The sequence below is a fragment of the Coturnix japonica genome, chromosome 2 (assembly GCF_054131305.1).
Source record: "Coturnix japonica strain WE chromosome 2, WE-NBRP24, whole genome shotgun sequence".
Taxonomy (NCBI): domain Eukaryota; kingdom Metazoa; phylum Chordata; class Aves; order Galliformes; family Phasianidae; genus Coturnix; species Coturnix japonica.
The window spans coordinates 68,344,567-68,358,496 of NC_140664.1; the positions used below are offsets into that span (position 1 = coordinate 68,344,567).

Here is a 13,930-nt window from a genome sequence, read left to right on the forward strand (position 1 = left end):
TCTGCTGCTGCTCAGACGCTGCCTACCTGAAACTACCAGACCTACTGATCTCACTTGATGCATAACAGCTGAGATTCTGGTTCTGTCTGCTTTTTCCTGAAAGTGCATGTGAGAGGCACTGTTGACTTCAGTGAACTTTGGAGATGACCAGATCAATACCTGCTGAAGTTACCTGGATAGTGGAGGTCCTACTTCTTACTTCGTGCTGATGCAGGCAAGACCAAACTCCAATGAATTAAGTGGATTAACCCTTTTCAGAAACTACAAATAGAATGAGAAATAATAGTAGGAGGTTAATAATAACCTAGATAATGTATAGTTCAGGTAAGTAAAAGGTAAATTTTAATGTTATGGTCCCAATAAAATAATAACATTTTATGATAAATGCTCAAAGAAACCACAATAAGCTAACAGTTGCTTGTGTGTCAGATTAGATAGCAAGATCTGTTACTGAAAGCATAAACACTGTCTGTCTGTACACAGTGCTGTTTGCATAATTGAAACACCAGAGGGGACAAATTTGGTTTTAAGGAATTGGCAGTGATACAGTATATTCAACCCTCTATGTTTGAAACCTCATGAGTTTGGCTCAAAAATGGGACTTGACAAGTTCAATTTCCTTACATTTGCCTTCTGAGCCATTAGATTTGGGTCACATAGTGTTTTCAGTTGTATAATCTCAGTAATCTAGTCTCTGCAGCTTGAAAAATACCTGTTACTGTCTGCCTCACAAAACAGTAGCCTAAAAGTGATGCATAGTCTTAAAAAGATACAATCAGATTTTATAGTTCTTTAAAAGAAGCTGTCTTTCAAATCAATAGGACTTGAACAAAGCAGGTGATTACTGCAGGCCAGACTGGTTTCCACAGCAGCCCTGCCTGCCATTCTGTCCTCATAGGGGCTACACACCCCCACACAGCCATGCTAAGATGTACATTTTTCAGTCATAAAATAGCCTGTTCACAAGTCCTGGGCCTAACAAGCTCTCTGGACGTGTAACTCGATTTATCCCTTTACCTATTTGGAAGCATTGTGTTTTCCTGAGTTTTTATTTGTTGTTATTTTTTTCGCAGGGTACATAAGGATATGGCGGTGGTGGTTGTCAGTGAAGAGTTGGCAATGAAATGAGAATTTGGCTAAGAGAAGACTTTCACAAACTGACTTTTGTGGGCCTCAGAGACAGCCAGCTTCACGGGAAGGAGCTAGTAGATGCTGAGAAGGGAAAAATGGGTGAGGAGGAGCTGGCAAACTGAGCAAAGCAGAGTGAGAAGTGCCGGCTTTGGAGAACCAACTAGGTTGATGTACAAGATCAAACTGAAAGTCCCTTCAAAGACATAACAACCCATCCAAGTCTAAATGCTCTGTAGGACAGAAGGGACTTATGTTTTTATCTGAGTTTAGTAAGTATCTGACTAATCCTCTATTTCTTGTTTTCCTGTTTTAGAGCTAACAGTAGGAAAGATCAAGAGGAGAAGATTCTGACCAAGTGATTTGTCTGTTAATTGAAGTGCAAGTTTAAGTCCTATGAGGTGATGCTGGCTGCATGCAGTTGCAAAAATTTAGAGTGCTGAGAAGAAAGTTACACTGAGAGGTAGAGGCCTGACAAACGTGTAATTCTTTTTCTGTCTTCTGCAGCACTGTGTAAAATATGTGTAGCAGCACAACATTATTCCTGGCAAAATATTTGTGTCAAGGTATTGCTCCTTGTAAATCATGCAGTTAGGTGAGAAACAGATGTATATGTTGCTAAGACAGGCTGTGCAAGTTTGTCTGAAGAAAAAGTTCTGAAATATCTTGACAATTTGGGGAAGTTGCAGGTTGTATCATACCTTGTGCAGTAAAGGTGTAGTATTTTGGGTACTGGGCACCCTTGTTTAAAATCTTCAGCTGTCTCAGTTCATCCTATTGGAAACCTTGTACTGGAGTCAGTGTGCTACAGCTGCTCCATTGGCTTGGCTCTGGCAGGGGTTCCCGGCTCTGTTTGGATTCCTTCCAATCACTTTTGCTTTTTCCATTCTTTGGAGGAGAAGGTGTTTGTAGAAACTCCCTCCTGCCCATCCTTACCCTAGTCAGAAGCATTGTAAAATCCATAAACAAAATGTTGCCTGCTGATTTAAGACCAGCAGGCACCCTTGGTACAGGATGTTTTAGCTCCAGCTGATAACTGCTTCATAGATTTTTTGCATGTGATTTGGGAAGAGACAGAGCCCCTGTGTGGGCTAGCTCCCTCTCCAGAGCAGTGAAAGTGGTGGTGCAGAAAAGCAATGGCTCTTGTACTGGTGCTTTCCTGCTTTTTCTTAAATAATAATAAAAAATCCATTTTAAGGAAACAAAACAATCCTGTCAGTGGTCTTGCTGTGACTTAATGGGTGTCTGCTATCTTAATTCTTCCCACTGCAGCTTTTTCCAGCTCTTCCCCAGAGCTGTAGTAATTGCCTGCTTTGGGTGCCCGTGACATTCATAACATGAGGCCCAAGAGCTTCAACCACTGTCAGAAGATTGGTCATCCAAGAACAATCGATTCCTAAATGGGCCTGAACTTTGGGTGACCTGAAATATAGCAGCAAGTATTACAAGCTGAGACATCTGGTGGACAATAAAACTTTTTTTATTTGTTTTTACATGAAGCAGCTGTACTTGAGCAGATGACTAGGGGCTGTGCAATCAAAGTGTGAATAGCTGAATAAGCAAATTATATTAGGCTTCTTAGGCTCTTATTTAAATGCTGCATATTCCTTTTTAATTTTGCCTTATTAACATCTACCAAAAACACAGCAGTGTTGGCATTATGCTTATTAGTGACTTATTTGCTTCATTAAAATTTACAGCACGTTTTTCATTCGCCATCTGGGAAAGCTTCTCCAATCTTTATGGTTAAAATGTAACTTAAAACTAGTCTATCAGTCTAAAACAAAGAATTTTATAGATAAAACTCTTTTGTCGGATGCCAGCGATAACTCTTTTCTGTAGTGTTATTGTGGGCAAACAGTACACTGATTTGCAGTCACTGTGGTACTACTTAGTGCTAGGAAACAGACAAGTATTTGTGCTTTCAATAATAGATGTTGTATGTAAGGAAGAGGTTGATCGTGCTATTACTTGGAAAGCCACAGCTTCTGGTGTATGGAGAGGGAGTTTGAGGAACTTCAAACTAAGAGTCCTTCTGGGTCACTGAGTCAAAATCCCTGCTATTGCAGGGATACCTCAGATAATCTCTTTCCAAAGGTTTGGAGAAAGAATAAACAGTGCAAGAGAAATGTGAATGTGCTGAGAGGCAGCACATATGAATAGAGTTCAGAACCTGAGCTGATGAGCCTCTGCAGTTTCCAGACGTGAGCTGCCTTGCTGCTAACCACTTCAGAGTGTGAGCAGAGCAGTTCTCGCCTGTCTTTGATTAACAATGCACACAGAGCTTTTCATTCTTCCTCCATTTTTTTTTTCCCTGCTTTTCCTTACAGTTGAGTCATGAAGATGGAAAACCCACTTTCTTTTTATTCTGTGTGAATTTCAAGACGTTGTTGTGAGCTGAGAGACAGAGCAAAGGAAGGAGGAGAGAAGCATACGATATACTTGTATGAAGAACATATGCCTTCCCCACCATTTTGAGACTGAGAGAGAAGTCAATTCAAAACAGTGTTTTTTTTTTTTTTTCTTGAAGTTGCCAGTAGGGATGTCAAACATTAAAATTTCATTCATTGTTTGACTTTTTTTTTTTTTTTTCTCTTTTTTAATTCCCTTGAGGAAAGGTTTGTTCTCCACAAAACCACATTAAAAATAAATTAAAAACTGAGTGCATAGCAGCTCTGAGAGTGCCCAGATCTTCATCAAGTCCCTGCCTAAAAGTAAATTTCTTATGTAGGACAGACAGACATAAAGACGTAGGAATTTTTTAGTTGGAAGGGACCCTTAATGGCCATCTAGTCCACACCCCTGCAATGAACAGGGATGCCCACATCTACATCAGGTTGCTCAGAGCCCCATACAGCCTGGCCTTGTATATTCTCTCTGAGCAGACTATTCCAATGTCTCGCCACCCTTACTGTTAAAAATTTCTTTATTATGTCCAATCTAAATCTCCCCTCTTTTAGTCTGAAACCTTTTCCCCTTGTCATATCACAACAGACCCTGCTAAAGAGCCTGTTCCCTTCCATCTTATAGCCCTCCATTAGGTACAAAAAAGCTATTATCTGGTCTCCCCAGAGGCTTCTCTTCTCCAGGCTGTACAACCCCAGCTCTCTCAGCATGCCTTTGTAGGGAAAGTGCTCCATCCCTTGGATTATTTTTGTGGACGTTTATGGATTTCTTTTTTGTGACTGTTGATCACAGCCTGAACCTCTGATTAACCATCTGAGGCAAGCGACGAGTCAGCTGTGGGAGGACAGGTGAAGGTAATTCAGCTGTGCTCCTGGAATGGGTGGAGCTTGACTCCACCTCTCCTAGATCCCATTTAATGGCTGACCACTACTAAGGTAGCATCTCTTTCTGGAATTTGCTTTTTTGTGGAGTTCTTGTGGTGAGAATCAACATTGGCCCATCTTGACTGAAGGCCTCAGAGCTGGTGAGTCTTTTCCTGAGATGCCTTCTGGCTATTTATTTACAACTATACTTGTATCATTCCAACTATATGTAACTACACTTGTATTATTCCAACTATACAGTGGTCATCATCGAGGCAGCTTATTTTTTTTTTTTGTGTTTAGGCTTTAAGACATGAATCCTGAAATACTTGTCACAAGCCAATGATATGTTCTCCAATGGCTGTGCCACAACCCCAAGGCACACACCTGCAAGTTTCAGACTCTAGCAGCTCTCACACATTTGTGTACCTTAGTGTCTTATTGGTAAATTCTCCCTCCTGTCACTTGGTTTTTAAGTGCTTGTTTGATGTGATAGAGGAGGGGCAATAACCTAGGTATTGTTAGCTTATCCCCTTCTCTGTATAATTTCCTACTGATACATTATCTTGACAAATGCTAAAAGATCCTTTAGGTTTTAGCATGACCATAGACCTTTAGATATGTGAGTATATCTTTCTGTCACTGCTACTTCAGCTCTCCCTTGGATTCAGTGTGAAGTTTATTCCATCTCTTTTCTTCTTTGAAGTTGTTGTTTTGTCTAATGGATGTATATTGTTTTGTCGTCTTTTTTATTTTACAGTTCAAAATGAAATATTTTTAACTGGTAATTCATATGTAAAGATGACTGGAATAAATTTAGGAGGGAGAAAAATATGTGTATGAAAGATTAATAATAATCTGATAAAAATTGCTTAAATTCTTCTTCTAGATTCTTTGATCTATTTTTCTGCCCTTGAAAATTCACACACAAGTGAATTATGAATAAACAAGAAAAAAATGTGTAGAATGTGTAATATTAATCAGGATGCATAGGTTCAAATGGAGAGTAATATGCAAGTCTGCAGTTTTCCCACTAACTGTAAACACCTATTTCATCAAACACTTATCATGTTTCTGGACAGAAAGCTGAAGTTTTGCAAGTATAAAACTGTGGGGATGTGCAATTTGTAATTCTTTAATCCTATTTCAGTATGGCAGAAATGTGATGTATACTGATTTACATTGTTCTTCTGAACAGTGTAACACTTACCTGCGTTAAACACTGAAATTCCAAGTTGTCATAAATACGTATTTTGAGGGTTAGGAAAGGAGAGGACTGTACATAAGAAAATCAAACTAGAGCTGACCTCTTCTCCTCTAGGTCTAGTGTAAAATAAGAGCCATGAGGTTTTAAGTTCCTTCTATGTTTTCCAGGTCTGTGATTTTGGACAAATCATTTTGCTGCTCTACTCTTTTCCTGTCTTGACCTCATTTATGTGTTTTATTTGTTTGGATTGTGAATTTTCTGAAACAAAATATGAAACACTTCTTCAACAGAGCTGTGTATGCACACAGAGGTAAAGTTTGCCCTGTACTGAAGGTTTGTTTGCTGGGTGTATTTTTCTCCTGTTTCACTTATGTAGAAAGTAAATATTGTATCTTACTCCCACCAAGATCTGTTGGCATGCTCCTTCAGCTGTGTCTGTTTTACTCCTTTCTAATATGTTTCTTAAGTAGCAGACTTTAAGAACTCTCTTCTTATATTACCTTATTTTCACTGCTGGATATTCCAGAGCTGTTCTGCCATTGAACAGGTTAGAAAAGGAGTTACAAACTTCTACTGAATTCCCAGTACTGAAGAGCTCTATAAGAAGCCCATATTTTTTCTTTTGCTAAAGAAAACAAGCCATCCCCAGTGCTTTGAGGATCTTATTCTTTTGGAAAAACATATTTAATTCAGCAATTTTTTTGTGATAGTCAGAATTCAAACATAAAAAGCACCAAGGCTCAGGGTCTTTGTGATTACACAGAGGGAGATCTTGAGATAAAGACTACTTAGTTTTCATAAGTTTAGAGGACTGTAGAAAGCAAGTGAGGTCAAAGATGAAATTCAAATTGAGTCAATAGGAATTTTGCAGCAAAGATTTGATAGTTCAAAATCATTGCTGTTATGAGCCAGATTTTTTCCTTGGAGCAATATTAGACGTACTAACAGAATGTATTGTCTGGTGCATAAGAAAACTTACTTGCCTATCACAGTACATTTTTCCCTGCCCTTTCCTTGTAAAATCCACACATCTATTTCCACAGGACAATGTTTTCTTAACACTTTTAGAGAAAAAATGGGGTGAATTTCTCAAATGAAGAGTAGAGCTACCCAAGTATCTTTTTGCCTGCTATGCTTTTGAGAGGATTATACTCTCTCCTGATATCTCAAAATGAATAAGAGAAAAAGGACACTATTAGCCAGCATTTTGTGCATTAGAAATGATTCTATAGCTAATGATGACTTGGAGAGAAGGGCTACTTTTGACTTTTTCTGAACAGATAGCCTTTTTTTCCCCCCCCTATTCTCTTCCAAATTTAAGCCTGTGCTGTAGGGCATTTGAGATTGGATGGGGAAAAATAAATTGTGAGGTTCCTTGCCATTATTGCAAAATGAAATCTTGAAGAGCTTTATGGGGTCTACCAGCAGCTGTTAATGAGGCTTTATTAACTTCGGACAATATAGCATGAAATATTATGGTACAAATAAATGTAATTTCAGTGCCAAGCTGCCTAATAAATGGCATGATATGGGGACTATATGCCTAGAGGGTTATGACATAGAACCTTTCCCCTCCAAGTCACTATTTTAAATTCACCATGGGTTGGCAGTGACTGATAGCCATTATTATCTGGTGGCTCTCAAATAGTCCATGTGAAATAAATTGGAGGTCTTGGCTCATTACCTTAGGGAGAGAGGTCTGTGCTCCATCTGACAGTACTTGTCACCTAAGTTCAAGGCTCAGCTTAAGATCTACTCTTTGAATGAATGTGGTCACTGAATGGCTCTTTTTACCTTACACTGTCCCCTTGCTCAGGGCTCTAGAGCACTGCTGTGTTGCTAGAGTTAACACTGTAGGTTCAGAGAGGCTTGCTTTTTGGGTAAGCAATAAGCTTTGTTATAGATCATTGCCAATAATATCCTCTAAAGGCCTCTTTCCATAATCTGCTCAGGTAAATTAATACTATATTTAGTAGTGCCCTTGATACAAATAAGATAACTTACAAAGCTAGGTGTAACTATGATAAATATTTTAAAGAACATGATCCTGTTTCTAACTTTTAGGTGGATTCTCATCATCTAGTCTAATTAAATGACAAGTGACTAGTTTTTAATAACCTGAACAGAAAATCACAGTTGTATAAACTATGGACTAACGATTTCTTCAACAATCCACCTTTCCTCTACTCCCTCTCCACTAATGGAATTGTAAGGGCTGCTCCAAAAGTAATGCCTCACATTTTATTATGTCAGCCCACAGTGTCAATGTCAGAGGCAGATGTTAGTTGGAAGTTGAGGTTGAACCTTTCTGCCACTCTTCCATTACATTTGGTTGCAGTATGGTATAGGGCAGCAGAGGGGCAGTTTGACAAAATGGCATCTAATATGGAAGTGTATATGACACACAGTTGTGGAATCAAATTCCTCCATGCACGGAAAAAAATTGCACCCACTGACATTCATTGATGCTTGCTGAAAGAACAATGGATACTCAAACAGTAGATATGAGCACAGTGAGACAGTGGGTGGTATATTTTTGATGTGTCAACAGTGATTTTAAAGAGAAGCCATGTTCCAGACAGCCATCACATGACAAAATGGAAGAATGTCTTGGTCAGCTCATCCATATGAATCAGCTAACAGTGGTGACTATATGGAAAAATAGTATTTTGTAGATGTGAATGTGCTCTATCCAATAGTGTTATTGTGGTCTTCATATCTGTTGCAGTCTTCATGGAAACGAATAGGAGACATTACTTTCAGAGTAACTGTTGCTGTGTGCTTCCATGGTTCAACCCCCCCTTGCCCCAGGTTCTAGAGTTACCCCCCCGCTAGGGCCAAAAAGCCACCATGACTCAGCAGGAAAGATGGCAAAGTGGCATTTATTGGGAGTAATTAACACCTTATATACCTTTATCACTTCGTCTACGCCCTGTAGAGTGTACATTTGAAATGCGCACCCAAGACACATCACAATGTAAAGGACTGAACAGGGGAGGAATTATCAAAGTCACAGCCCAAATCTTTGTTAACACCTACAAGTAACTTACATAAATGTAGACACTTATAAGAAATCTACTTTAATTTAAAATAGAAGCAAATGGCAAGGTAGCTAACCAAGTGGAGTATATGACCAAGAAATCAAATGGAGTAAAAATATTAAAAAAAAAGTCTCTCCCCAGATATTGCGAGTTTTTTCTATTTTATTTTATTTTTTTTTTTATGAATTTGACCATCTTTGCAATTTTATCTCTGTTTTTTATTTTTGTGTTCTGTTGGTGACGGGAAGAAAAAAGAGGAGTGGGATTGCCTACCTCTTCCTTTTGAAGTAAAATAATAACAAACAGATTGAAGCTTTTATCTGTAAAAATTAACCTGAAATTTCATTAAGAATGAAGACTTAAAAGGTAAATTTAAAAATTTCTCAGATTTGACACTGGAATCTCCTTTTTTATTATTTATGGTGAATAAAGTTTCATTAAAAATATAATGAAGAAGAAGATGAAGGAGAGACAGAGAGAAATACATACATAGAATTGCTTGTGAAACTGATATATACTACACTGGGATCTGGAAGTATAAATAGCCCTATAAGTTGCCATGATACCAAACCGTACTGCTGGGACTAGGTCATAAAATTACTTTGAATATAAAGTATCATTGGCCTATGGAGATATACAGCAATGTGATGGCTGGATTTTTCCTGCACTCTTGTTGTTCTGCAAGGCTTGAATTATAATGTGCAAATTACACCTAAAAAGCACCAAGTTGTGGCTGATTCCAGGGTCGGTTACATTCTATATGATGAATACTGTCCAGTTAATTACAAAACAGGGCAGCAGATGATTCCTAGATTAAAAAAATTCAACCAAACAATGTCCTCAGTTCAGCATGAAAATATTCAAATCCTCCCAAATGTCAGGTCTTCCTTATTGGGTAAGACTTAAACTGTGTTTGTTTGCTTTTATTTTTATTCCCCCTCCCCCCCATGTCCCCTGGTGAAATTAAGACTCTATACCTGAACAGCAGACATCAGCTGGGACTTAATTAGAGGAGTTTGGACTGGGAAATGACAGTCTCAGTACTATTATGTTGCTGTGCTTCTGCTGTGAATATAATTAATGCCTTGCACCTAGTCTTAATGGTGGCAGTAACTCTGGCACAGAGACATTATTGCTTCATTGCCCAAGGAGAACACTCATGTATTTCTGGCGTTAGTGTCATCCGTCACACAGATTGGCCTTGTCTCTGTGAAGGGGCATTATACAGTCAGTTAAGGCAGTTGTCTCCATAAGTCTTGTGGGAAAGTGATCATTTTCCAGAAACATATTAGATGCATGTGCTCTTTTTTTCGGTGCTCTGTTGTGCTTTCTCTCTGCCCACATATTAACCAGCGTTATTCCTAGTTTCTACAGAGGCCACAGGGAATCTCTTGTTCTGTCGCACAGGCTACATTTTCCTCATCGGGAACACAAAAGACAGAGTATTTGTTTCCTCATGTGGAGCAGTAGCAGCTGCAAAGCACCTGCCAAAGCCACAGTAAATGGCAATGTGGCAAGATCTGGAATACTAATAAAAGAGCAGACTCTGGGAACCACCTCAGTCTCATTGGAAGTAAATTAGCCATCAGGTCTGAGCCTAATTCCCTGATTCATCATTTACTGGAGCTGCATAGAGTTCATGACTGTAAGCTGCTGTGATTCCACCCAGTACAGCAGCAGTAGTTGGACTCATGATACAGGTCTTACAGCAAAGAAAACCCAAATGAAGGGACTACTCTCAGGCCTGGCACAGTTGTATACATGTGATATATATATATTTATCACACTGTTAAATGCAAGTTCATAAACTATGCAGGAAATTACAGCATTTGTGTGCAAAGCTGTCAGAACATCATGGATGTACAGGTGGTTTAACTGCTATAACCTGGTGACAAGTACAATGTGTTTGCCTAAGGTAGAAATTGATTTAAGTTGATAGACAGAGACATTGCTTCTCTAAGCGTCAGATAGGACAATTTTAGAATACTTTCTAATGTATTTCTTCATTGCTGCTGCACCAATAACTAGTCCTGAAAATACCTAGTAATTCTGCTAGAAATATGTTCAATGCATTTGATTTTTTTTTAAGAATCTTATTTCTCATGCTGAATATGTAAATTTTATTTTTCTTCTCTTACAGATGTATTTTTCCATATTTTCTCTTGAAATACCAGGAAAAACAGGAAGTATTTTAACTTTCTCACACTTTAATGTGATATTATCCTTTTCTGCTCACGTTTCAGGCAGTTTCTGGTAGAGTTGCATAAAAATACAACCTTTTGCTACTCATCAGAGAAGCACTGATAAACATCCAGCACACATGCTACATATGCTACTTTGTTGTGCAATTGCTGCAGACTATTAGAAGTCCTACTTGGTGATTATCTTTGTTGCAGAGAAACAGTGTAGCTCCAACTTGTGTTGCTGCTGATCACAGTTAGTTGGAACATACAAAACCTGAATTTTATGTTACAGCTTGGTGGGTTTTTTTGTTTGTTTGTTTTGTTTTGTTTGTTTGTTTTTCCAGATTCAATGCATGATGAAGAATCCCAAGGTGATACTTTCAATAGATATGAAACCAAAGTTGTTTCTCCAAATCTCCTTGAACTAGAAATAAGTCGTTTCTCCCACAGGTCCATACCTCAACGACTGGCATACCCAAGTATGTACAATCCAAAGAGATGAAATTTTCCCTGAGCAATCAAATTTGGGACATAGATACCCTCAGAAACCCTTACTCACTAGCTTCTGGAAGGTATTATGTTTGACTGAGGTGAAGGACTATGTCTGTTTCTTCGTTAGTCTGTATTCACTTCACCACATAAATGTAAACCAGCGTAAAAAACTTATATCAGTGTTCTTATATTTCATAGAATCACATAATGTCTTGGGATGGAAGAGACCACAAGGATTGTCAAGTTCCAATCCCTCTGCCACAGGTAGGGCTGCCACCTGCTAGATCAAATACTAGATTGGATTGCCCTGGGCCTCATCCAGCATGACCTTAAACACCTCCAGGGATGGGGTACCCACAACCTCAAGGGGCAATCTGTGTACCTCAACACTCTCTCAGTAAAGAACTTCCCTTGATGTCTAATTTAAATCTTCTTTCCTTTTTGTTTTGAATGATTCCTCTTCATCCTATCACTATCTATCTGCCTGTGTGAGAAGTTGATTTCCCTTGTGTTTATAAACTCCCTTTAAATATTGGAGGGATGCAATGAGGTCTCCCATTCTCTTTTCCAGGCTGAACAAGCCCATTTCCTTCAGCCTGTCTTCATAGGAGAGGTACTTCAACCATTGGATCATCTTTGTGGCCCTCCTCTGGACCCTCTCCAGAAGATCCATCTCCTTCCTGTGTTGGAGAACCCAGACTTGGATGCAAAATGTTTAAATGTTTCCGCTTTTATTATTCTTTTTAAAACTGCTTAATATACTTGCAATCGTGATTAGTAGGTAGAGTTTCTTTACATGTTCTGTGAAGTCTATCTTCTGAGTGATTTTAACAGTAAAGGGACTAAACCAATCTGGAAAAAAAAAAAGATTTTGAAACAGAAAAGACAAAAGGAACTGTATATCAGTCTCCTGTGATCTCTGATCAAAACAGAATCTTGCTGAATGACTTCAAAGAACAACAGGGCAAGGCAGAGGCCTTGACAACTGAGCTTTCCAAAACAATCCAGCCAATCCAGTCTCTCCTACTTCATTATTAATTTTTCAAGAGTACTTAAGTGTTTTTCTTGGTATAATCACACAATTACATTCACCCTAATGTTAGGACTGGCTCAAAGCAAATTGTCAAAAAAATGGCTAAGTTATTACCTTTCATGTCTATCAATATTTGGTTGAAAATGTATACTGTTTGTGCTTTAGCATAGCCCAGGAAAGCACAAGGGTTGTTCTCAGCTGAAGCACATTTTAGAGGCCCTGTCACATTGATGAATGTCACTGCAATTGGGCTTTTATATTGGCTACTTTGGAGCCTTATCAAAGCACTTGCTTGTTAGGATTGCTACTAGGGTACTGATTACCTGAAATAGCCTCCATTGCTAACAATTCAGTCTTTTACTTTGGGTGAAAATATCTAAATCATAAATCACCATGACCTTAAATTGGAATGAACATAATGGTAGTTGCTACTTCCTATTCATAACTTACATTCCTCTGAGGCATCATTCCCTTTATGGTACAGGACTAAGAATCACAAATTTTGGTGTGTTGTCAGATGTTTAATGCATGAACACTGAATTTCTAGCTTTTTCTTCTGCTACTTGTGTATTGCAAGAAATGCATATCTGCACCAGAATTTACTGAATCGATTACACTCAAACTGCAAAATTATCCTTTAGGTGAAAAACATGCTGCCATTTATAACCAGGCATCTGCATTCCATATTTGTTTAAATCAAACATCAATTTAGATTAACAGAATTAGCAGTTCTACAGTCTCACAGGTCATTAGGAAACCTTTTCAGATTCCAAATAATCGGACACTGCAATGGTAACATTACTTACAGTTGTATGTTGGCTACTTAACTACTATAAAATCAAACTTTTTTTTTTTTTGAAGTGACTGACCATGAAGAATTAACTTAGACTTTTTGAACTGTAAATTATGTAGATACCCATCTGGGCATTCTTTGTGCTGATAGAGCAATTTGTCACAAAGTGGAAGGAAGTGTAGTCATTAGTTAATAAGATTTTAAATGTTACTGTGTTTCTGCTCAGCTCTTCACCTTGGAAGAAGGACAGATTTTGTGCTAAATGAGAATAGAAGCACTGTATCCATTTCGATTAAACATTACCTTCACATGAGACAAAACTGTGCTGTCAGGCAGCACTGTTACAGCACAGTGAGATGAGAGCTGTTAAACCTACAGATTAAATGCAGACAGTAACATAGCCAGCAATGTGGTAGGCTGCACTCAGCACTACAGAGCTTGCACAGTGCTTCCACTATAGAGAAAAAAATGTAGCTCTGAGATATCACTGTAATTTGGCCATCCTTCCTTGGCTGCTGCACCAAAAGGGTGGAAGTACAGCTCCCTCTGCAGCCCAGCATGTTTTCTTCTGAAACCTATGGGGTCACAAGAAAGGATGCTTTTAGCTTCTGATGACTTTGTCATTGGAAGAGGTTGCATCCAAGTACTTCTTGCCACTGGGGAATTCTTTTTGTCTGTAATAAACTTGGGGCTTGACATCATTGCTCTCAGTGCTTTTGGGATTCTGATCTCAGCTGAGTGATTTATTTTTTTTTAAAAATTTTTATTTTTTCCATTTCATTAA

General features: G+C 38.5%; 1 long non-coding RNA gene across 2 annotated transcripts; it reads left to right on the forward strand.

The window, feature by feature from the left end:
• The first annotated feature begins 997 nt into the window (after positions 1-997).
• Positions 998-13,714, forward strand: LOC107309725 (uncharacterized). Of its 2 annotated transcripts, XR_001553300.2 has the most exons (5): positions 998-1,400; positions 3,459-4,558; positions 11,279-11,400; positions 11,519-11,584; positions 11,892-13,714. It is a non-coding gene; the product is annotated as an uncharacterized LOC107309725 (long non-coding RNA). The 2 variants fall into 2 exon arrangements; XR_014942730.1 differs by lacking the exons at positions 998-1,400; positions 3,459-4,558 and having other exon boundaries at positions 10,676-11,307.
• The last annotated feature ends 216 nt before the right edge of the window (positions 13,715-13,930 follow it).